Source organism: Natator depressus, chromosome 1 (assembly GCF_965152275.1).
Source record: "Natator depressus isolate rNatDep1 chromosome 1, rNatDep2.hap1, whole genome shotgun sequence".
NCBI lineage: Eukaryota > Metazoa > Chordata > Testudines > Cheloniidae > Natator > Natator depressus.
Genome location: NC_134234.1, coordinates 343,081,547 through 343,107,853, shown reverse-complemented (window position 1 = coordinate 343,107,853; position 26,307 = coordinate 343,081,547). Strand labels below are relative to the sequence as shown.

Genomic DNA, 26,307 nt, shown 5'->3' with positions numbered 1-26,307 from the left:
AGTGCCAAACCAAGTTCAATTCTTTACGTTAAATGCCAGCAAAGGATAGCGATTCTTCAGAGGCAGCTCTCTCGTCCTTCAATCATGGTCTCGGGCTGGTTGAAGAAGCAGCATTATAGGCTCAGTCAGAGGAATGTGGACTTCTGAGTGAGTCAGGGAGGGACAGGACTAAAGGCTGACATAGGGAATCTAAGAAAGGGAGAGTGGCAATGACATGAAAAGGGAGGCAGAAAGGTAACATCTTAATTTTAGTAGGGGCAAGATTGTATTTGATTTTTTTGCCACTGACCCAATAATTGAGTGCATTAGTAGCTGAAATAAACCAAGAGATAAACCTCCTCTTCCTGTGCACCCCACTTCTAAAATTTTATTTGTGCTATTTGAAAGAGAGTAGAGAGGGGAATTTCTCTTTACCCTTCCTCCACCCACGACCTGCAAATATCCTATCTTATAGAATATATAGGACAAATGACTTGTCCTAAACTTAATTGCTGTCATAAACTTAAGTTTTGCATTTGAATCCTAGGAGGAATATAGACTGAGCTAGTTAGATTACTACTGTTATCTGGTTTTGTAGAACAGTGAGACTAAGATGCAGACTGCTGCAGATCTCAGGGAGTCTCCTTGGCCCTGTCTTCACTTGGATCATAACTGTACAAACTACTGCTGTTTTTAGAGGATAATGTTAAGAATATTTTTCCTAGAACTTTGCTAATTAAACAGTGCTATAGACAACTCCCTTAGCAGCCTTTAGTGTCATGTCTATTACACTGTTAAGAAAGGAAACCATGTTTAAAATAAAACCTAAATACGCTTTTACCTAACTTGGGTCTGACCTCGTTTGGACTGGGTCTAGCTGGATGCTTTTGTATGGGTAAGAGTAAAGCAAAACTGATGGGGAACATGCAGCAGTAGCACTCCCCAGAGCAAAACAGTATCCTTAATTTGCTTCAACATTCTCTGTAATAACCAAGGATTTAAAGTATCAGAGGGGTAGCTGTGTTAGTCTGGACCTGTAAAAGCAGCAAAAGTCCTGTGGCACCTTATAGACTAACAGACGTATTAGAGCACAAGCTTTTCATGGGTGAATACTCACTTTGTCAGATGCATGTAGTGGAAATTTCCAGAGGCAGGTATAAATATGCAAGCAAGAATCAGGGTAGGGATAATGAGGTTAGTTCAGTCAGGGAGGATGAGGCCCTCTTCTAGCAGTTGAGGTGCGAACACCAAGGGAGGAGAAATGGCTTTTGTGGTTGGCTAGCCATTCCCGGTCTTTGTTTAATCCTGAGCGGATGGTGTCAAATTTACAAATGAACTGAAGCTCAGCAGTTTCTCTTTGAAGTCTGGTTCTGAAGTTCTTGGGTTTTTTGTTTTTTGTTTTTTGTTTTTTTTTTTGCTGCAGAATGGCTACTTTTAAATCCGCTATTGTGTGTCCAGGGAGATTGAAGTGTTTTCCTACAGGTTTTTGTATATTGCCATTCCCAATATCTGATTTGTGTCCATTTATCCTTTTACGTAGGGACTGTCCAGTTTGGCCGATGTACATAGCAGAGGGGCATTGCTGGCACATGATGGTGTATATTACATTGGTGGACGTGCAGGTGACTGAACCGGTGATTGTGTGGTTGATCAGGTTAGGTACTGTGATGGTGTCGCTGGTGTAGATATGTGGGCAGGGTTGGCATCGAGGTTCGTTGCATGGATTGGTTCCTGAGTTAGTTACTATGGTGCAGTGTGTCGTTGCTGGTGAGAATATGCTTCAGATTGGCGGGTTGTCTGTGGGCGAGGACCTGCCTGCCTCCCAAGGCCTGCGAAATAGAGGGATTGTTGTCCAGGATGGGTTGTAGATCACTGATGTTGTGTTGGAGAGGTTTTAGCTGAGGACTGTATGTGATGGCCAGTGGAGTTCTGTTGGTTTCTTTCTTGGGCTTGTCTTGCAGCAGGAGGCTTCTGGGTACACATCTGGCTCTGTTGATCTGTTTCCCTATTTCCTCGTGCGGGTATCATAGTTTTGAGAATGCTTGGTGGAGATCTTGTAGGTGTTGGTCTCTGTCTGAGGGGTTGTACCTCAGCGCTTGGCTGTAGACAGTGGATCATGTGGTGTGTCTGGGATGGAAGCTGGAGGCATGAAGGTAGGCATAGCAGTTGGTGGGTTTTCAGTATAGGGTGGTGTTAACGTGACCATCACTTATTTGCACCGTGGTGTCTAGGAAGTGGACCTCCCATTGATCCAGGCTGAGGTTGATGGTGGGGTGGAAGTTGTTGAAATCATGGTGGAATTCTTCCAGGGTTTCCTTCCCATGGGTCCAGATGATGAAGATGTCATCAGTGTAGCGTAGGTAGAGAAGGGGCGTGAGTGGACAAGAGCTGAGGAAGCATTGTTCCAGGTTAGCCATAAAAATGTTGGCATATTGTGGGGCCATGTGGGTGCCCATAGCAGTGCCACTGGTCTGGAGGTATATATTGTCACCAAATTTGAAATAATTGTGCGTGCGGATAAAGTCACAGAGCTCAGCAATCAGTTGTGCTGTGGCATCATCAGGGATACTGTTCCTATCAGCTTGTATTCCATCCGTGTGTGGGGTGTTTGTGTAGAGCCTCTACATCCATGGTGGCTAGGATGGTGTTTTCTGGAAGATCACCAATGCAAGGATTTAAAGTTTGTCTAAATTCGCTTATTCAGTGCTAATGTTATGCAAGATTCCTGATCAGTGGTGTGGAGGTTTGAGCTGAGAGACTACTTGGAGCTATGATGGAATTAAAGTAACCTTGGCAACCATTATAAATAAAATAGGCCTCCTTGAGACGTAAGACTGTGTCCACGTTTGCTGCATTCATTCATAGCTTTAGCTTACATAACATCATGCTGCTGCAGCAATTTAATACTCCAGCACCAAGGGCAACTATGCTGGTTTTGAGAGTGTCTTGTGAGCTTTTGCTGTACCGACTAGTTCTTGCGTCTATTTCCTATGGAGTTGAAATGATGGCATTAGTGTTTTCCTCTGTATAACGTGAAGCTGTTATCTCCCATCACTGTGTCCTTGGACTCTGATATTTCGTTCTCTCTGACAGTCCTATTCTTGAGCTCTGCTGTTGCAGCACAGTACTGAATCCATCTCTCTCCATTACGCACCAGCCTCCTAAGCTTTTCTGAGAAATTATGACTGTGTATGCCCAGGTGCATATCTTCAGTATACTTTAGTGGAACACAGCTGTACATTGTCGTAGTTAATGGCAGTCCAAGCTATGAACTAATTCCCATGTTTCAGTCTAATTCTCCGAACTCTTGCCCCTTTTATGGAAGGAAGGGCATACAATTTTGAAGCTTTCTGTTAATTCTATAACTCTGTGGGGGGTGGCAGTTGTTTCTTCAGTATGTGTGTCACTGGGAGGTGGGGAAGCAGAAGAGTAGAGTTGGAGTAACCTTAACACCAAAGTTATGACACACAACTAGTAGGAGTCTGAACTGCATTGCCCGTTGGGGCACATGGTTGAAGTAGTACTATATTTTAAGATCACACTTCTGCCTGAATTTTTTACCTGTTGATGGTGTTACAAGTAACACCTAAGCTGCTTATAACTACTGTGAAAGATCGGAAAGATCTCTTTTTCATTTACTTTGTGGATGTGACTGCTGTTTGTGTAGTCAGTTGATTGTTTCCCCTGCATAGTCAGCCAGTCTTCCCTGTTTGTGTGGATCCTTCACACAGCCACAAGGGAGAGAACAACATTTTAAAAATAGACAAATGTGAGTTTTAAAACCACAAAAATCAGTGCATTATCTGAACTGACTAGATTGCAAATTTAGAAGTCCTGGTTCTAGGTCTGTGAGGGCACTGTTGGGGGTGTGGTCCTTGCTGGGTCCTATCTTTCACCAACCACCCCAGTTCTTCAGTATTTTTCCTGCTGGCTTGAGTTTCTCTGGCACCCAGGATAAGAATACATTTTTTAGCCTGGATCCTATTTAGAGGACCTGTATGTTGGTCTTCTAAATCGTTGTAGTGAAAGATTTGTTTTGAGCAACCTTCTGGAAGGGTAATATTGTCAATGGAATTCAGGTAGCCAGGTCTATTTGATCTATTAAATAGGGCATAATCTACACTATAAAATTAAGTTGACTTAAGTCGACATACAGTCACCACAGTAACTAAGTCGGTTGTGCATGTCTACTCTACGCTCCTTGTGTTGGCGGAGGGTGTTCACACTAGCGGCACGTATATTGACACAGAGCACAGTGCACCATGGGTAGCTATCCCACTGTGCAACTCTAGCGCAGGGTGTCTTGAGAAGGTGTTGCAAAGTTCAAAGCACAGGGGAAAAGGGGGGATATCATTTTGAGATGATAGCAAGAGGTACGCTTGCAGAGGATAACATGCAGCTCCATGTAAAAGCAATGTGTCTGCAGCTCTGCACCAGAGCGACTGCTCTGGGCAGCGAAGTTGAAAATGGTGACCAGAGCAGTCACAATGGGCATTGTGGGACAGCTCCTGGAGGCAAGTCAAGTCAACGTAAGCAATGCAGTGTCTACAGTGCCACTACGTCAAGCTAGCTATATCGACTTAACTCCACCTCTGTGAGAGGTGGAGTTATGTCTTCACTACCCGCTGGATCGGCAGGCAGTGATCGATCCAGTGGGGGTCGATTTATCGCATCTAATCTAGACGTGATAAATCGACCCCCGAGTGCTCTCCCGTCGACTCCTGTACTCCAGCTCGGCGAGAGGCGCAGGCAGAGTCAATGGGGGAGCGGCAGCAGTTGACTCACCGCCGTGAAGACACCATGGTAAGTCGATCTAAGTACGTTGACTTCAGCTACGTTATTCATATAGCTGAAGTTGTGTAACTTAGATCGTCCCCTGTCCCCCCAATGCAGACCAGGCCGTAGAGTTTAAGTCGACTTAGGTGAGTTGTGTCAGCGTAGGGAACACTGTAGGGTAGACACTGACATGATTATGTTGGCGTAAGCTGCCTTACGTTGACGTAACTCTGTAGTGGGTACCAGGTCATAAAGTGTAAGAACGATTACCCTGAGTAGTGCATATAGATGTTTTAACACACAGTCACATTTACTTTTCTCTGAGTGATTTTTGTCTTTAACCTTCCACTGAGAACACTATCTCTGGTGACCAGACAGAATGAGGATCAGTAATGAAACTTTAATTATCAGAAAAAATTTCACATAATAGAACTTTATTTTGCGAAGCATCTTTCGTACAAACTATAGCCCTAACTGCTTTTCAATTAAATAGTCGCAAACTTAAATAGCAGATGAAGTGAAATTAAAGCCATGTCTACACTAGCGAAGTTACAGCAGCACAGGTGTTCCGATGCAGCTACACTGCTATAAAATAGCTCATGTAGCTGTTCTATGCTAACAGGAGAGCTCTCTCCCATTGACCTAATAAAACCAGTTAAATGAGTGGCGGTAGCTATGTCGCGGAAGAAGCTCTGCCACCGAGATAGTGCACATGAGCTCTTATGCCGGCGAAACTTATGTCACTCAGGGTGTTTGTTTTTTCACACTCCTGAGTGACATAAGTTTTGCTGACATAAGTTGTAGTGTAGACATGGCCTAAAAGATATGAGCAAGGGAATTTTTAAAATGAGACTTTTAAAATGAGAGACTTCATGTGGTGGGGAAATCCAAAGAAATGGTTTTCTATAGTGGAGGAGCAGAGAAGACAATTGTAACAATAGTTGCCTGGTTGTGTGAAGGACAACAAGAAGGTCACTAAGCTAGTGGGGAGTTGGTGAAGGCTGGAGTCTGTCTATGGTGAATCTTATCGAATCTGTCTGGCAATTTTGAGCTGGATCCTGAAAGAAGTGAAAAACTGGTGATGTTTTGAAGATGAAGGTTAGTAAAACAGCAGAGAGCAGCATTTTTCAAATGGCGAAGTCCAGAGCTGGGACTTAAAGAAATTCATAGGAGTCAGTCAAAAAGGAGCCTCACTTTAACTCTGCAGTTCTAATGTACCCATTACTGTAGTGTGTAGGGACCAGATGCAGTCATTGTGTTGGCTCTTATTCAGGTCCCTTTAATAAATGCTGTTATAAAATATCAGTTAGGATATGTTCTGAAGCTGTTATAATTGAGAGAAGTTGAACTATAGTGATTTGCCTTCAAAGAGGCTGAGTAGCAATCACATCAGAGTCCAAAAAGTTCTTTGCCTTTAAGCATAAGTAGGTCTGGTGACTGTATAAAAGGGGTTCAAAAGAAGTGTCTGGAAGGCAAGTCTGTACTTCCCAGGCCTGTGTCGATGGAGGAAAAAAGCAGATGAACATGTACAAATGTCAGTCTAAATGGAAACAATGTGATACTTCAGTCTCTGAAGGTCCTGTCTTTGCCGTCTAGTTTTTAACACTATTTGTTACTAGAGCAAACAAAATCAGACAGAGATCTTGCAATCACATATAGATAATAGAACCCAGAAGGCCTTTTGGTGGTTAGCCTATGTGCACCTAGGCTATAATAGAGCTGTTTTGACTGCAGATTATGACTTGCCCATGTATACATGCTTAGAGTCCTTCTGATAATGATTCAAAGGTCTAAAGAAGTGCTGGGGAAACAAAAACATACTCAGTGTTCCCCTAACCAAGCTGTCCCCCCACTCTCCTGCCATTCCACATTCCTGTCTACATACCCCTTGGTCAGACTTGCTCATAGGGAGTTTGAGTAGGTGCTGCAAACTCTTTTTTGCTTAACTTCGTGCTAATGATGTGTTGTACTGATGGCTCTGAATGCTGAAATCTTTTGCTTCTTCCTGAAAAACCAAGTGGAACAGTGCAAGTTTCCCCTGCTAATGTGCTTGAAGGGATACATTTTTTTTAAAGGAACTTCTTCCAGGTGTGAGAGCCTGTTCTGTCCTATCTAGGTTTTTATACTGTGCTCAATTACCGTAGTATTTGAGCACCTTCCAGTAGTGCATTAAGCAATGTCCTGTTGTTTGTTTTCTCATCCTCTCCTGAGAGGGAGAAGTATGTGCAGTGGCTTGTTTTGGTAGGGGGGTAATAAAAATAAAGAACTCAATAATAGTGGGGGATTTCAATTTCCCCCATATTGATTGGGTACATATCACCTCAGGACGAAATGCAGAGACAAAAATTCTTGATACTTTACATGACTGCTTCTTGGAGCAGCTGGTACAGGAACCCATAAGGGGGGAGGCAACTCTGGATTTAGTCCTGAGTGGAGCGCAGGATCTGGTCCAAGAGGTAACTGTAACAGGGCCGCTTGGAAATAATGACCATAATATAATAACATTTACCATTCCTGTGGTGGGAAGATCACCTCAAGACCCCAACACTGGCATTTAATTTCAGAAAGCGGAACTATGCAAAAATGAGGAGGTTAGTTAAACAGAAATTAAAAGGTACAGTGACTAGAATGAAATCCCTACGAGCTGCATGGACACTTTTCAAAGATACCATAGTAGAGGCCCACCTTAAATGTATACCCCAAATTAAAAAAACACAGTAAAAGAACTAAAAAAGAGCCACCGTGGTTTAACAACCATGTAAAAGAATCAGTGAGAGATAGAAAGGCATCTTTTAAAAAGTGGAAGTCAAATCCTATTGAGGTAAATAGAAAGGAGCATAAACACTACTAAATTAAGTGTAAAAATGTTATAAGAAAAGCCGGAAAGGAGTTTGAAGAACAGCTAGCCAAAAACTCAAAAGGTAATAACAAAATGTTTTTTAAGTCCACCAGAAGCAGGAAGCCCGATAAATAACCAGTGGGGCCCCTGGATGATCGAGATACAAAAGGAGCACTTAAAGATGATAAAGTCATCGCAGAGAAACTAAATGAATTCTTTGCTTCAGTCTTCACCGCTGAGGATGTTAGGGAGATTCCCAAACCTGAGCCATCTTTTGCAGGTTACAAATCTGAGGAATTGTCACAGACTGAAGTGTCACTAGAGAAGGTTTTGGAATTAATTGAGAAACTTAACAGTAGCAAGTCACCGGGACCAGATGGCATTCACCCAAGAGTTCCGAAAGAACTCAAATGTGAAATTGTGGAACTATTAACTATGGTTTGTAACCTGTCCTTTAAATTAGCTTCTGTACCCAATGACTGGAAGATAGCTAAGGTAACGTGAATATTTAAGAAGGGCTCTAGAGGTGATCCTGGCAATTACAGACCGGTAAGTCTAACGTCAGTACCGGGCAAATTAGTTGAAACAATCGTAAAGAATAAAATTGTCAGACACATAGAAGAACATAAATTGTTGTGCAAAAGTCAACATGGCTTCTGTAAAGGGAGATCATGTCTTACTGATCTCTTAGAGTTCTTTGAGGGGGTCAACAAACATGTGGATAAGGGGGATCCAGTGGACATAGTGTACTTAGATTTCCAGAAAGCCTTTGACAAGGTTCCTCACCAAAGGCTCTTAGTAAATTAAGTTGTCATGGGATAAGAGGGAAGATCCTTTCATGGACTGAGAACTGGTTAAAAGACAGGGAACAAAGGGTAGGAATAAATGGTAAATTTTCAGAATGGAGAGGGGTAACTACTGGTGTTCCCCAAGGGTCAGTCCTAGGACGAGTCCTATTCAACTTATTCATAAATGATCTGGAGAAGGGGGTAAACTGTGAGGTGGCAAAGTTTGCAGATGATACTAAACTGCTCAAGATAGTTAAGACCAAAGCAGACTGTGAAGAACTTCAAAAAGATCTCACAAAACTAAGTGATTGGGCAACAAAATGGCAAATGAAATTTCATGTGGATAAATGTAATGCACATTGGAAAAAATAACCCCAACTATACGTACAATATGATGGTGGCTTATTTAGCTACAACTAATCAGGAAAGAGATCTTGGCGTCATCGTGGATAGTTCTCTGAAGACGTCCATGCAGTGTGCAGCGGCAGTCGAAAAAGCAAACTGGATGTTAGGAATCATTGAGAATAAGACGGAGAATATCTTATTACCCTTGTATAAATCCATGGTACCCCCACATCTTGAATACTGCATATAGATGATGTCTCCTTATCTCAAACAAGATATACTGGCATTAGAAAAGGTTCAGAGAAGGGCAACTAAAATGATTAGGGGTTTGGAACGGGTCCCATATGAGGAGAGATTAAAGAGGCTAGGACTTTTCAGCTTGGAAAAGAGGAGTCTAATGGGGGATATGATAGAGGTCTATAAAATCATGAGTAGTGTGGAGAAAGTGAATGAGGAAAAGTTATTTACTTGTTCCCATAATATAAGAACTAGGGGCCACCAAATGAAATTAATGGGTAGCAGGTTTAAAACAAATAAAAGGAAGTTCTTCTTCACACAGCACACAGTCAACCTGTGGAACTCCTTGCCTGAGGAGGTTGTGAAGGCTAGGACTATAACAGGGTTTAAAAGAGAACTGAGTAAATTCATGGAGGTTAAGTCCATTAATGGCTATTAGCCAGGATGGGTAAGGAATTGTGTCCCTGGCCTCTGTTTGTCGGAGGGTGGAGATGGATGGCAGGAGAGAAATCACTTGATCATTACCTGTTAGGTTTACTCCTTCTGGGGCACCTGGCACTGGCCACTGTCAGCAGACAGGAAACTGGGCTGGATGGACCTTTGGTCTGACCCAGTATGGCCATTCTTATGTTGGTGGTTGTTGTTAAATATACCTGTTGCTGTGTGTTTATATTAGAGAAGACTGGTCAAAGGAATGCACCTGGCACTTGGAGCAGAAAGTAGTGACATTTGTGGCTGTCCCTGTTTCCCGGGGGAGTTCATGCCAGTCTCAGACCACCTTCAGAGAAGATTCTGTCTCCTGCACAGACTAGCTTTGCTGCTATTGTTGAGAGTTCACTGGGTCATAGGAGTGAAGATTTCCACCACAGTTTTCAACCCAGATCTTTAAATGGTCCTTTAGATGCCCCTGGGCCCAGCCCATGGAGTACTTTGAAGATAAAGATCGAGGTCTTGAACTTAATGTGCATATTCTATGGGAAGCCAGGGTGGGGAGTGGAAGATAGGTGAGCACATCACACCTAGGCATGAGTTCCTGAGGCAATGAATGGCAGAATTCTGTACTGGTTGGACCTTCCAAAGTGCTGACGTGTTCGTGCCCAGGTAAATCGCATTGCTGTCGTCCAGCGGAGAGGTGGCGAAGGCAGGAATAACTGAGGCCAGGTCTTCATCTTCCAGAATGGGACAGAGTCTCCCAGCCAAGCGGAGAGAGCAGAAAGCATTATTTTGTGGCCATTGCGATGGGAGAGCTCAGCATCAGCGAGGAATCCAAGAGTCCTTCTAGACTAGGAATGGAACTGACCAATTGTGGATGTGAACCTTCAGTCGAAGGAGACTTCACCGTGGCTGCAAATTCCTCCAAATACTTTCCCTGTCCACCAGCATCACCTCTGTTGTGCTCAGGTTCAGCTTTAGCTGGCTGCTCTTCATCCAAGAGCTGATCTCATCCAAGCACTGGGCCGTCTTGGTGGTAGTGGTGTGTTCATATGTGGTGAAGGATAGATAGAGCTGTTTGTCATCTGTATATTGCTGGCACTTGAGTCCATGCCATCTGACCTATTTGCTTGGTGGTTGCATGTAGATGTTGAAAAGGACCAGAGAGAGAATTGATCCTTGTGAAACTCCACAATTGAGGGGTCTAGGGGTGGAGGTGCAGTTTCCCATCACTACTTTTTAAGTCCCCCTTTCCAGGAAGGACTCAAAACTTTTTAGTGCATTACTCTGGATTCCTGCCGCCTCTCAGGTGAGACAGCATTATCTAATGGTCAACATTGTTGAACTCTGCAATGAGGTCCAGGAGGATGAGAATGGGTGTCTGTCCTCTATCCATTGACAGGAGGAAATCATCAATCAGTGCCACTAAAGCAGTTTCAGTTCTGTACTGTGGCTTCCATGGCATATTCATGCTTCTACAATTCTAAGAATGTCAGTGAGGGAGTGTCAGTTCCTAGTGGAACAGGAGTCCCATCACAAAACCCACTAAGGTTTTAATAATTGAGGATGCTATTTTACTAGGTTGGATTTGAACCTTTAAGTCTAGAGGTGAAATTCTCTGTATCTTATTTCCAGTACTCTGAGCCATTGAGTACTCTTTACCACGATATACTCAATCAATAACCAGCCTTCCTACTGTGAGTGAAACACTGCTTCATTTTGTCCCCACACTGTAGTAGACATGGTTCTCAGGAGATCCAGGTGTGACTCTTCCTTCCCCCCCCCACCCCCGCCTCCCTTTCCTCTGCCTCCCAACCTGGTATAGGGTGGCCCATTCAGGGGATGCTACTGCTCTTTGTTATGAGAAAGCAGGATAAACCGTGCCTTGGATGCTTGGGCAGCTTAGTCCAATGTTGTGACTTTCCAAAGGGACACCATTTTTATGTGGATAAAGACCCACCTGCAAACTTCTGCAGAATAGGTGTAAAACTCTTGGGAGGAATCACAGAGGCATAGAGTTGAGAGGAGAATAATCTTGGCACAAAGCATTCTGAAGAAATACGAAGTAAGTGAGCTGCAGTGTGTGTTTGGGACAAGATTAGAAAGGACAGAAACATGCTTATGCAATATGGAAAGCTGAGATCTTGCCAGCTTCCTCATTTGACCCTTGTGATTTTTAGTGCCAGTTTTGGGGTATTTTTTTTTTCCAGAGTGATCATCATCAAGATGATCCTACTGACTTTCCCCACTGTGCTGCATGTGTTCACTTTTAGTCTTTCCAATTACATCCATTGCTGGATTGTTGAGGTCAGTTTATGACCTTTGAATCACCCATGCATAATGTAGACTTTATAGGTTTCGTATTCAGAGTTTGTAAATTAACTGTCCCTTCCTGTTTTTGTTGGAAGAGCTAAAGGGCTGACAGTATTGTTTTCATTAAGTTGCCCAGTCATTCCATATTTGAAATAAATAAAGAAAAATAGCAGAAATAGAAGGGGAACCAGAAGTGGGCAACAAATAAGTGGCCTGGAATATTTCCATTCAGTGAGAAATTTAAAAAGATTGAGACTCTTCAGTTTAGAAAGAAGGTTGAGGGGAAGTTCTAAAGGAACACTAAATAATATAAACTGTGCACAGAAGATAAATTGAGGGCTCCTATTGACCTTTCCTCATATCATAAGAACAAAGCGACATCAATGACCCACAAAGGCAAATTAAAAAGTGTTGAAAGGAAATATTTTACACAGTTATTTGCATTACTGCAGTGCTTAGGAGCCCTTGTCATGGACAAGGATCCCATTGTGCTAGGCAATGTACAAACAGAACAACAAAAGTCCCTGTTCCAAGGAGCTTACTCTATGGAATTCAGTGCCAGAAATCTGTGGTCTGTTATGTAGAAAGTATATTTCAGTTATGTGTAATTGACCTATGGAATGCAGTGCCAGAAATCATTCAGGCTGGGAGTTTATGGTCTAATCCTTTAAATCCAACTATATACGTGGATAATGAGACCATCCACACTTGCATGCAATGGGGAAAAATAAAGAATAGAACCCTCTTACAGTTGGGGGCATTAACCCAACCACTAACTGTCTGGGGTTAGGAAGGAACATCCTTTATGGGCAGATTATGGGGATTCTGTTTTAGGTACGTTATATAGCCCCATCCCTGTAGTATCTCAGCACTCATAATCTTCGTGGTTATCCTCGCCCAACACCTCTGAGATGCGGAAGTGTTATGTATCCCCATTTTACAGATGGCGAACTGAGGCACAGAGAGACAAAGTGACTTGTCCGTGGTCACACAGGAGGTCTGTGGCAGAGCAGGGGGATTGAATTTAGGTCTCCTAAGTCTGAGGCTAGCACCTTAACTCCCTGTTCAGTCTGTCGTCTCTTCTAGTACCTTTCTCTGAATCATCTTGTACTGGCCACTGGAGACAGGATGCCAGCCTGGTCTGATCTGCCGTGGCAATTTCTCTGTTCTGACATAATATAGTACTGTTGTTGGATATTGTTGTACCTATGCATCTCTTAGTTAAGTAAAATCAGGGTTTGGTAGGGAAGGAGACAAATAGTCTTGTGCTATGAATATAGGTGTCAAGAGTTCTCCCAGCTCTGAGACACTGTATGTTCTTGGGCCATTCATTTCACCCTCTCTGTACCTTTTCCTTGTATGTAAAATGAGGAATAAATACCTGTCTATACAAGATGGCTGTTAGGATGAATTAATGTTTGTAAAGCACTTTATTGATGAAAAGCAGATGTTAATGGGAGCAATGCCAATTTACTCAAGCATGAAAACTACTGTAAACATCTGGTAGCTCTGAAGTTCCAATTTCATTGCCGTTGTAATTTTTCTGATGCTACTTTAAAATGGAACCAATTTCTTTGAGGCAGCTTAGATCCTCTGAAAATGAAATTTGCTATGTAATAAACTTCTTTGCTGAACTGATTTAAGATTTATTTTGGGTTTCACGTGCTGTCTGATGACTACAGCAGGATGGTGCCTGTACATTGACCACAGGAGGCTTATGGGTTTGGAAGTTAGTTATCTAGTTAGCATAATATAGAGTCTGGTGGGTAACCATGAATACTAGGAACATACTGTACTTTCCTTTTAATTTAGTGGCCATTCTTACTTATGTTTTTAATATGAATAAATTGAAATGTCTTTCTGGTTTCTCTGCAGCAAATGTTAGCTTTAGATGACCATAAATGAATCATTGGGCATCCTGAGCATGTGAATTTCTTGCTATGAGCTATTGCAGTGTTTCTCAATGGCTGATCTGTGGACCAGCACTGGTCCCTGAGGTCTCCCTGACACAGTTTAGGAAGGCAGCAAGCCGGTTCCTGTATCAAAAAAGTTGAAAAACACTGAACTATTGCACAGTGTGGCTCCTAGATGGTGATACATTTCTCTTCTCTGTTTTCTCTCTCTTCTCTTTTGTCTAAAACCTATTAAGTAGCTTGCTGCCAATGCATTGGTTCAGAAATGATCAGATCTGGTTTATATCCTATCGCAGGGACAAATATACCAAGGCTGTATGGTTTAAGAACTTGCATGGAGAAGACTTGGGGCGCTAATCTTACCTGTGTCACTGACTCACTATGTGATATTGTACAAATCGTATGACCTCATGCTTCAGATAATATAAATGCAAAACTGAGCACAAAGCAGACATCTCCTTTCAAACCAGGTGCTACATCTGAGCTGAACTTTCTGGGAAAAACAGATCCCAGACAAATGCATTTTACTTCTTCCAGTAGTCTATGGGAGCAGATGGAGCGATGATAGCACTGGCAGAAGGCATTCATGGGCATTTGCACTTTCAGTCTCCAGTCTTTCTACAGAACCCTTCCCTGCTCACCTTAGTATGGGTTTATTATATTCTAAAGCAGTTTACTACCCCATGCCACAAAATACATTAAAGGCCACTTCTCAGCAAGGACAACAAAACAGGACGCTTTGTTTTAGGCAAAGTCACTTTGGCGTTAAGAGCCAAACATGTTAGAGTGAATGCCTGTTTTGAAATACCAGAATTTAAACTCTATATTTGACAACGACCACTGGCCCCACCTTCCCCTTCAAAAAAACAAAAAAAACCCCAGATGCGTTCTACTTTAGTTAATTTTGACCTAGTGTTCTAGATGTGAAAGACTTCATATTGCATTCCCAGCCCCCTGAGTCATCCAGTCTCCCTATGTCTTTAATCAATTTTAAAAGCTATTCAAGCAGAGAAAAATCAATGTTATAAGTGGAACATATTTCAGATACGTGAGATGGAGAAAGCCAGAGTAGAAAAGCGTTAAAATGGTTACTTTTAAAACAGTTACTCTGTAATGCAGAGTGAAAATTGCATTAGTCATAGTAAAGATCTTGGCCACCTGTTTTTCCTTGAAGCTCTTATCACTCAGACATCCTCTGTTTGTTTGTTTTTTCCTCTTGAGAAATGCATTGAAATTGTCAAATATCCACCTCTGCAAGTTTCAGAGTAACAGCCGTGTTAGTCTGTATTCGCAAAAAGAAAAGGAGTACTTGTGGCACCTTAGAGACTAACCAATTTCCAAATGCCGAAATTGTATCTAATAGAGCTACTCTTGTCCTCTTAAATCAGACAAAACCAAGTTCACTCATTTAAATTTATAAAATATAAGTTTACTTAGGTTGTAAGGTTTTTCAGGGCAGAGACCGTTTTTTTATTCTTTGTACGGTACCTGCTACAATGGAGCCCTGATCAACGTCAGGGGACCTGGGCCACCACCATAATATCTGTAATGTTTCCAGGATCTGAGTCTTAAAATCATATACTGCCCCTTTAAAGAAAGGGGCATGACCTAGACTTATCCTAACTTTTTTCAAGGGATGCTAGAGGTCAGGACTGAGGTGCATTGGCAGAGCTGTGGGGGGAGCCCAGGTCTAAAATAGAAGGTGCAGGGAGGGGTCTTGCAGGGCAGGGATTGAGGTCCATCACCAAAGTTTTGGGGTGTTCAAGGATAGCATGGGATGCTGCCGTTCAGGAATTATTTAAACTGGTAGGGCTGTATCCCATACCATGAATAGACCAGCCAGCTCCAGCTACAGCCATGTGCTAAAGGCTTTCAGTCCCTTCCTGTGTCCATGAATATTGTGTGTGGAAGGGGAAGTGCAGCAGACTGCTGTGACCAGAAGCATATATATCATTAGATATCATTGCTCTGGGCTTCTGAAAAGTTAGTTAATGCCTGAATACAAAGATCTCTCCACAGCTGACTAGCAAGAGGTGTTCATGTATGGGAACTGGAGAGAAGCTACTTTTTATAGATTGATAGGTAGAATGTTGTATGTGATGACAGCAGAAGTAGAACTAATGTCACCTTTCCCCAGTGTTCCCCCTTCTCCTTTGTCTCTTCAGATGTGGTTTGTTCAGAGGGCCAAATGGGAACAACACTTTTAAGCAGCACTGTCTGATTTCCCCCCCCCCCCTTGCAATCTGTGTATTTCACCCTACTTAACTTTTAACTTATAAATGAGCTACCTGAGCTGGCCTGTGCAAAGCACAGATGGGATCAGTGGGTGTTTCATGGACCAGTTGCATCAATTTAGCTCTTTTGATGATTTATACTTGTTTTGTTGTGTCTTAACTGCACCTTAAATTAAGAATCTGTCCACTCATGTTTTGCTTACACACAGCTCTCTGCTGGTTTTAATCTGCAGAAATGTAGAAGCTGGTTAGGGCATGGAGGGACTTGAAATAATTGTAATCCCTGCTTGAAGGGAGGGGTTACAGTTTAGGAGATTTGTTCAGTAACTGATTTAATGCTAGTGTTTTCCCTTTTTCTCTCAATTCTCTGCATCTTTCCGTTTGTCCTTCGCCCCTTGTCTCACCCCTAAGCTTTTGGGGCAGGGAGACTCATTATGTGTTGGTACAGTTCTCAGCACAATGGGGCTCCAATCTGATTGGGGCTACCTATCACTACCATAACACAAATAATTTCTGCTGTCTTTCCTTGACTGATCTAGTCTTAAAGCTATGGGAGAGGAGCTGAACTATTCTTTCCCTTGAAGGTGCATCCAGTATAATCAATGGGGTGATAAACTTGCACTTTATCCAGAGCTGATTGAAATTTTGTTAACGTGGGACACCCTGTCTGCCTTCTGACCCACTGTGTCCCAGGGCTGTCTGGGTAGCTTGCTTTTTTCCACTCTGGGTCTGGCCTGCTAGATCGTTGCCCCCAGGCTAACCCTACTGATTAAAGCAAATGTCAGTATTTTCATGGAGCCTGTTCTCTAGAAATGTCTGGGCCTGAGTTTGCAGACAAGCTACATAGCTTGTTAGCTGTGAAAGGGCAATTTCAACTTTTAGTGCTCCAGCTTTACCACAAGTGACTGCTGATACCCCCTTGATCCTTGTGCCAGATTGCATCTGGTGGTTTTGTGGTGTGGACTCTGTTATAAGGAGAAAACTGAAATGACTAAACTCGCTTAAGATGACAGCAACATCTAAACTCTAAAGGGCTGTGTCTAAGTTTTCTCATCACCTGACGTATAGCTATCCAAAAGTTTTAGAACTTCTTAGTCAGCTGTAATGACTTTTTTGCTTCAGGCCTACTGAGTAGGGGCATCTGAAGTTCATTCTTAATGTTAGGAGGGTTTTTTTTTTTGCTCTGGTTTCCTGTCAAGCTTATGCCAAATATAAAGTGAATTTGGTGCAGCATTTTACATCCTTGCAGGCAGAAAGATGACCTCAGAACAGAGTGGCAGCAGTAGTACAAGCTTCCCTCACACTATCTCAACCTCAGCTTGGTGAACCTAGTGGGACAGCGGAGTTCACTTCCAGGCCCAGTTAGTCTTCAGCCTCTCCAAAGCTACCAACAAGTGTGCCAATTAATGGTACTTGAGGTCTTACGATGTGAATGCATCACTGAGACCTGGACCTAATTCATTTGACATGTCTACCGTTCAGTCATCAAATGGTAGCCACTTTCACTTGCTGCGAACCTAAGCTGGAATGGAAATGACAAGACAAAACTTTAGAGTCCATATCACCAGGCCACTGAACAAACTCTTCCCCTACTTCCAGAGTTCTTTACCTAACTAGATTATCCTCCAACCTTTGATCAATAATAATCTTTACAATTGTTTTGTTGTTGGTAAGGTCTGAAGGTATAAAATGGCTCTTACAGTAGGTACTGTTCTGCAGCCTCATGGAAGAGCAGCCATCCAGGATTCTTCCATTTCTGGGTAATCTGTGTGCAGGTACAAATGTAGCTTGATGTAAATAAATTTTTAATTAGAAGAGAACTTTGCACTAGTATCAGATTGGATTCTACTGAGGCAGAGGTTAGGGGGGAAGAATCTCATTTTCTGCCACTTGTAGCGATATTTTATATTCCCACTAAAATAGTTGTCATGGTTGCCAGAACATATTGCCCAATAGAATCTTTTCAGATGCACAGAATGCTGCCAGACAGTAGTGACATCAATTATGAGGCATCCATCTTTGTGTGCAGCCCTGCCTTCAGGGTAACTAAAATTTTATTAAAGAAACTGGGAAGGGTAAAGGGAATATTTCATTTGGAGCTGGGGCAGCACTGAATCTCCAGAATACTAGGGAGCACTTGAATTGCTACATTTTACTTGTTCCAGCTGACTTAGCTTGATATCACAGAAACCACACTTCATTTTTCTTCTCCCCTCCTGTTCTTTTCCTTTTATTTTGGAACTCATAAAAGTGTGAGCAAGACAAATTACAATGCAAGGCAGAGATGCTTGGAAAGAGAATCACGTTGTGACTTGCCAAGGAAATCAGCCTTTGCCAGTGTCCTGAAATGACCAGCTTCCTCTGGCAAAGACACATCTGAAAGGATACCTGTTTCCAAAACTATTGCAGGGCTAGATGCATTTGGGCCGTGGAATTAGATAAAGTATACACTCCTGGGATAGCTATGTAGCAGGATTTTACAAGCTTTGGCACATAGAATTCTTTCCCTAAACAGAGGGAAAGTACCTGGGCCTCCTCTAATGGAAATATTTTATTTAAGGAACAATTTGTTGTTTGGGTGGGAGGCATATGCCTTTAGGGTATATTTTGTAGTATTGTGAACCAGGAGTACACTGCATGATTTTCTTTCTTCATGTGTTGTTTCCACTTTATACTCTCAGAACCATTTTTTGGGGTTATGTTGGTACACAATAGTGAATAGTCAATTTTGGGTTTGGTGAGGCCTGAGCACAAAGAGAATTTATCAGGGTATAATTGAGTTTTGCTTGCATTAGTCTGAGCCTCTTCATGGAGGCAGGAAACACTGGCTTAGATCAGGAATACACAAACCACAGCTCTTATGGGCTTCAACCCCAATAGACATGGAAAAAAAAAAAAAGCCAGCTAAAGTTCTATCACTAATTATTTAAGCAGGAGGTATGAAGGTCTATGATACAATATTTATCTACAAGCATTAGAACTATGAAATTCAGAGCAGATAACAGGAAGTATAAAGTGTAAAATTAGAGCAAAATCAAGTACTACATATTTCAGTCCTTTCAGTCATAGGCCATGTCTACACTACAAAAGTACTCTGATTTTACAGAAGTCGATTTTTGGGAACAGATTGCATAAAATCAAGTGCATGCGTCCACACTAAGCACGTTAATTCGGCTGTGTGCGTCCACAGTACCGTGGCAAGCATTGACATTCCGAGCGGTGCACTGTGGGTAGCTATCCCACAGTTCCAGCGGTCCCCGCTGCCCATTGAAATTCTGGGCTGAGCTCCCAATGCCTGATGGGGCCAAAAATTTGTCGCAGGTGGTTATGGGTAAATGTAGTCAGTCAATCCTCCCTCCCTCCCTCCGTGAAAGCAACAGCAGACAATCATTCCACGCCCTTTTCCCTGGATTGCCCGAGCAGATGCCATAGCATGGCAAGCATGGAGCCCGTTCAGCTCACCGCAGCAGTTATGACCATTGTAAACACCTCGCATATTATCGTGCAGTTTATGCAGAACCAGCACGTGAAAAACCAGGCGAGGAGGCGACGGCAGCGTGGTGATGAGGACATGAACACAGATTTCTCTAAAACCCCAGCAATTTGGAGATCGTGGTGTTACTGGGGCAGGCTCATGCTGTGGAACGCCGATTCTGGGCCCGGAAAACAAGCACAGAGTGGTGGGACCACATAGTGTTGCAGGTTTGGGGTGATTCCCAGTGGCTGCGAAACTTTCGCATGCGTAAGGGCACTTTCATGGAACTTTGTGACTTGCTTTCCCCTGCCCTGAAGCGCATGAATACCAAGATGAGAGCAGCCCTCACAGTTGAGAAGCGAGTGGCAATAGCCCTGTGGAAGGTTGCAACACCAGATAGCTACCAGTCAGTCGGTAATCAATTTGGAGTGGGTAAATCTACTGTGGGGGTTGCTGTGATGCAAGTAGCCAACGCAGTCATTGAGCTGCTGTTATCAAAGGTAGTGACTCTGGGAAATGTGTAGGTCATACTAGATGTCTTTGCTGCAATGGGATTCCCTAACTGTAGTGGGGCTATAGATGGAACGCATATCCCTATCTTGGGACTGGACCACCAGGGCAGCCAGTACATAAACCGCAAGGGGTACTTTTCAATGGTGTTGCAAGTATTGGTGGATCACAAGGGACGTTTCACCAACATCAACGTGGGATGGCCGGGAAAGGTTCATGACACTCACGTCTTCAGGAACTCTGGTCTGTTTAAATGGCTGCAGGAAGGGATTTACTTCCCAGACCAGAAAATAACTGTTGGGGATGTTGAAATGCCTATAGTTATCCTTGGGGACCCAGCCTACCACCCTGGCTCATGAAGCCGTACACAGGCACCCTGGACAATAGTCAGGAGCTGTTCAACTATAGGCTGAGCAAGTGCAGAATGGTGGTAGAGTGTGCATTTGGACGTTTAAAGGGTCGCTGGCGCAGTTTACTGACTCACTCAGACCTCAGCGAAACCAATATTCCCATTGTTATTGCTGCTTGCTATGTGCTCCACAATCTCTGAGAGGAAGGGGGAGATGTTTATGGCGGGGGGGAGGTTGAGGCAAATTGCCTGGCCGCTGAATACGCGCAGCCAGACACCAGGACGGTTAGAAGAGCACAGCAGGAAGTGCTGCGCATCAGAGAAGCTTTGAAAACCAGTTTCATGACTGGCCAGGGTACTATGTGACACTTCTGTTTGTTTCTCCTTGATGAAAACCCACCCTCTTGGTTGACTCTAAATTCCCTGTAAGCTAACCACCCTCCCCTCCTCCCTTCGATCACCGCTTGCAGAGGCAATAAAGTCATTGTTGCTTCACATTCATGTATTCTTTATTCATTCATCACACAAATAGGGGGATGACTATCAAGGTAGCCCAGGAGGGGTGGTGGAGGAGGGAAGGAAAATGCCACACAGCACTTTAAAAGTTTACAACTTTAAAATTTATTGAATGCCAGCCTTCTTTTTTTGGGCAATCCTCTGTGGCGGAGTGGCTGGTTGGTCGGTGGCCCCCCCACCGCGTTCTTGGGCGTCTGGGTGTGGAGGCTATGGAACTTGGGGAGGAGGGCGGTTGGTTACACAGGGGCTGTAGTGGCAGTCTGTGCTCCAGCTGCCTTTGCTGCAGCTCAATCATACACTGGAGCATACTGGTTTGATCCTCCAGCAGCCTCAGCATTGAATCCTGCCTCCTCTCATCACGCTGCCGCCACATTTGAGCTTCAGCCCTGTCTTCAGCCCGCCACCTCTCCTCCCGGTCATTTTGTGCTTTCCTGCACTCTGACATTATTTGCCTCCACGCATTCGTCTGTGCTCTGTCAGTGTGGGAGGACAGCGTGAGCTCGGAGAACATTTCATCTCGAGTGCTTTTTTTTTTCTTTCTAATTTTCACTAGCCTCTGGGAAGGAGAAGATCCTGTGATCATTGAAACACATGCAGCTGGTGGAGGAAAAAAAAAGGGACAGCGGTATTTAAAAAGACACATTTTATAAAACAGTGGCTACAGTCTTTCAGGGTAAACCTTGCTGTTAACATTACATACATAGCACGTGCTTTCGTTACAAGGTCGCATTTTGCCTCCCCCCACCGCGTGGCTACCCCCTCAACCCTCCCCCCTCCCCGTGGCTAACAGTGGGGAACATTTCTGTTTAGCCACAGGCAAACAGCCCAGCAGGAACGGGCTCCTCTGAGTGTCCCCTGAAGAAAAGCACTCTATTTCAACCAGGTGACCATGAATTAATCTCACTCTCCTGAGGATAACACAGAGAGATAAGAACGGATGTTGTTTGAATGCCAGCAAACATACACTGCAATGCTTTGTTGTACAGTGATTCCCGAGTATGTGTTACTGGCCTGGAGTGGTAAAGTGTCCTACCAGGGTGAACGGAATAAGGCTGCCCTCCCCGGAAACCTTTTGCAGAGGCTTTGGGAGTACATCCAGGAGAGCCGCGAATGCCAGGGCAAAGTAATTCTTTCACATGCTTGCTTTTAAACCATGTATAGTATTTTAAAAGATACACACACCGGAGGTCCCTTTTCCGCCTGCCGGGTCCAGGAAGCAGCCTTGGGTGGGTTCAGGGGGTACTGGCTCCAGGTCCAGGGTGAGAAACAGTTCCTGGCTGTCGGGAAAACCGGTTTCTCTGCTTGCTTGCTGTTAGCTATCTACAACCTCATCATCTTCTTCTTCTTCTTCTTCTTCGTCCCCAAAACCTGCTTCCGTGTTGCCTCCATCTCCATTGAAGGAGTCAGACAACACGGCTGGGGTAGTGGTGGCTGAACCCCCTAAAATGGTATGCAGCTCATCATAGAAGCGGCATGTTTGGGGCTCTAACCGGGAGCGGCCGTTCGCCTCTCTGGTTTTCTGGTAGGCTTGCCTCAGCTCCTTAAGTTTCATGCGGCACTGCTTCGGGTCCCTGTTATGGCCTCTGTCCTTCATGCCCTGGGAGATTTTGACAAAGGTTTTGGCATTTCGAAAACTGGAACGGAATTCTGATAGCACGGATTCCTCTCCCCATACAGCGATCAGATCCCGTACCTCCCGTTCGGTCCATGCTGGAGCTCTTTTGCGATTCTGGGACTCCATCATGGTCACCTCTGCTGATGAGCTCTGCATGGTCACCTGCAGCTTGCCATGCTGGCCAAACAGGAAATGAGATTCAAAAATTCGCGTTCTTTTCCTGTCTACCTGGCCAGTGCATCTGAGTTGAGAGCGCTGTCCAGAGCGGTCACAATGGAGCACTCTGGGATAGCTCCCGGAGGCCAATACCGTCGAATTGTGTCCACAGTGTCCCAAATTTGAGCCGGCAAGGCTGATTTAAGCGCTAATCCACTTGTCAGGGATGGAGTAAGGAAATTGATTTTAAGAGCCCTTTAAGTCGAAATAAAGGGCTTCATCATGTGGACGGGTGCAGGTTTACATCGATTTCACGCTGCTAAATTCGACCTAAAGTCCTAGTGTAGACCAGGGCTAGAAGGGGTTTGCCAATAGCTATACTGTATCTAATGTAGACCTGGCCTTATGTTGTAAACTCTTTGGAGTAGGGAGTGTGTATGTGTGTGTTTGGTTCCTAGCACAGTGGGTTCCTGGTCCATGGCTGGGGGTTCCTAGGTGATACCACAATACATACAACACATAATTTGTTGTAAACAGTGTGGTTTTTTTAAAGGCAAAGGGGTGGGGGTAGGGAGGAGAAAAACTAGAGCATGGGTTGGCAACTTTTCAGAAGTGGTGTGCTGAGTCTTCATTTTTTCACTCTAATTTGAGGTTTCGTGTGCCAGTAATACATTTTAATGTTTTTAGAAGGTCTCTCTCTATAAGTCTATATTATATAACTCAACTATTGTTGTATGTAAAGTAAACAAGGTTTTTAAAATATTTAAGAAGCTTCATTTAAAATTAAATTAAAATGTGGATCTTATCAGCTTAGTGCAGTGGTTCTTAACCTGGGGTGCACGCACCCCCTAGGGGTGTGAGATGCCCTTTCTGGGGGAGTAAGACATGCGAGATTTTTTTAAGAAGGTAAATGGTCGAAAAAACAAATTAAGCACAGGCACATAAGTACAACTACTTAGTTTCATCAAACCTATGTATTTATTAACATTATACATTTTTTAATGATTACTGTAATATACAAAGTTTTTAAGTTTTCAAGTTTTTAACCTAATTGTAGTGTAATTTTTGATAAAGGTGCGAGAACATATTTTGAGAACTCCAGACAGTCAGCGGGCTGAGCAGGGCTGGGTGTAGTGTATTAAACTGCTCCCCATAGGAATGTGCTACTTACAGCATACTACTTACAGCTGCCTGTCCTGGTGCTCGGAGCGTCATGGTAAGGGGATGGGGAACAGGGGGTTGGATAGGTGTGGGCTGGTCGGGCATGTGGATAGGGGTCGGGGCAGTCAGGGGACAGGGAGCAAGGGGGCTTGGATGGGGGGGTGGATGGGGTGGGAGGTCCTGGGAGGGGGTGGTCAGGAGACAAGGAGCGTGGGGGGTTCTGAGGAGGGCACTAAGGGGGTGGGGGGTCCCGGGAGGGGGACAAGGAGTGGGGGGGGGGGTTGGATGGGTCAGGGGGTTATGAGGGGGGCAGGAAGTAGGAGGGGGCGGATAGGGGGCAGGCTGTTTGGGGAGGCACAGTCTTCCCTATCCAGGTGTAGTGTATTACATTTCTCTCTGTAGGAATGTGCTACTTATGGTATACTACTTACGGTTGCCAGTCCTCATGCTCCACAAGTCACATGTTCCTACGAGGAGAAATTTAATACACTGCACCGGTGGACAGAACCCCAGAACGGTGGCTGGCTGAGCGCCAGTCTGAAGTTCCGTCCGCCAGCTCCTGCCAGCCGGGGTCCCGGCCACTGGCCCCGCTCAGCCTGCTGCCGGCCCGGGGTTCCATTCACCCAGGCCAGCAGAGGGCTGAGCGGGGGCGGCGGCCAGTACCCCGGCTGGCAGCAATGTGCCGGTAAAAATCGGCTCGCGTGCCGCAAGTTGCTGACCCCTGAACTAGAGGCTTGATATTGTCACAGCAGTGGGCAAGATGAATGACTGTAGCAACATTTTGAGTGGACTGATAGATAACATGTTTGTCTGGGAGGCCAGATTATATGGGGATGCTGAGGTGGAGGGAGGAGATAATCAAAGAGGCTGGAGAAGGGTTTTGGCAGTGGGGATGGAGAAGAACTTGTTTGCATTATGACAGCTCCCAGAGTTTCAAATCAGGATTGGGTGCCCAGTTATGCTATGCACTGTGAAAATATAGCGAAGCATAGTGCCTGTGCATCTTACAATGGGCAGATTTGGGGGCTGTTATATATGAAGAAACTGCGCGATTTTAGCCGCAGGATTTTTCAGTCATGTTGCAGATCACCTTGGTCTATGCCCCAGTACTTGCTATATTCAGTCCAGCACCAGTGTCAAAAAAGCACTGTTAGGCTGAGGGATTAGTGATGAGATTAAGGTTTGATGTTCTGCAAATTTCTACCACATGGAGTAAATGCTTTATGCCATTCCCTGGTTTCCAGTGATGCAATATATTTGTTTCGGTTCCTGGCAGGTCACAAGATCAGGCCTTAAAATTGAATAATTCGGATTACCATATTCTTCATAATTGATTTCTTTAGCAAGACTTTAGCAGCGGCCATCCTAAGCCCCAAGTGCTAAAATCTAGCGTGATACAACAGTCAGTCTTGTAAAGTTGGTGAGAGTTTTTGTTGTTGAAGTGCAGAGATACAAAATAATCAGTACTCCCTATTGTGGCTCTTTATTGCAGAGTTTGCCATGACATTATGTTGTAGTAGATCATCTCACAGAGATACTTTGTAATGTCCTGACACCATCACAATACAAAATTTTGGTCCTCTATTTGATGCTCTCCTTTTTTTCCCCACTTAAGTTCTTACTCCTCCATTCCTACCTTTATACGAGAAGGTGTCTCTTGCCCCAGCAGCTGTAAGAAAGGTGTGTGTGTGTGTGCCCCTTTACTGTTTTCTGAGAAGAGCTAGGAAGAATACAGGCATCTCCGTGATGCCTGTGCAGCCCCACGTGCCTTGAGCAGCATGATGAATCCATTGTTAACAATACTGGAGACAAAAGCAGACCGGTGGACTCCGGGAGAGCTCCATGGGAATCCTCATGTTGAGAATCCTATTTTTCAGCTGGTATAAAGCATTTCTAACTCCAATGGTTCAAAAAAGATAAATATATAGTTATGTTATGAAAATCATTTGGGAAAGACTTACAGATTTGGTTTGCTGGACCAATTTGGATAACTTTTTGATCACTGGTTCTGGACCAATTATTCGAGAACTGCAGTCCCTGCAAACAAATATATGGGACTATCTTGCGTCTCCAGTTAACTCTTGGCAATGAGTATTGTCCATAAATACCTGGCAAAGTAAATGGTTGTATGTTTCCAGTGTTGTGGCTGTGTTGGTCCCAGGATATTAGAGAGATAAGGTGGGTGAGGTAATATCTTTTATTGGACCAACTTCCGTTGGTGAAAGAGACAAGCTTCAAGTCTGGGAAAGATACTCAGAGTGTCACAGCTAAATACAAGATGGAACAGATTGTTTAGCATAAGTAGTGAACGCACACTGAAGATTCAGCACAGAATCTGCTGTGCCAGAATTGCCTTTAGCAGACTGTCTCGCCGGGTGTTCAACAATCGTGACATCAGAACACACACTAGACTTTTAGTTTATAAAGTGGTGGTAATCCCAACTCTCCTCTACTGCTGTGAGACTTGGGTTGCTATAGAAAACACCTGGAATGCCAGAACCAGTACTTTCTTTGTAAGATCCTTAGCATAAAGTGGGAGGATTACCACACTAATGTCAGTGTCCTCACAGAGGATAAACATCAAGATATGTGGCATCGACATCACACACTAGAGACAGTAGCCCAGGATAGGGACAACTGGTGAAGACTTGTCAGAGAAGGAACATTCA

At 44.0% G+C, this 26,307-nt stretch overlaps 1 protein-coding gene across 2 annotated transcripts in view; it reads left to right on the top strand.

Annotated features, from left to right (window-relative positions):
* Positions 1-26,307, top strand: part of AHCYL2 (adenosylhomocysteinase like 2) — a 196,759-nt gene that overhangs the window by 17,032 nt on the left and 153,420 nt on the right. The window lies entirely within an intron of this gene.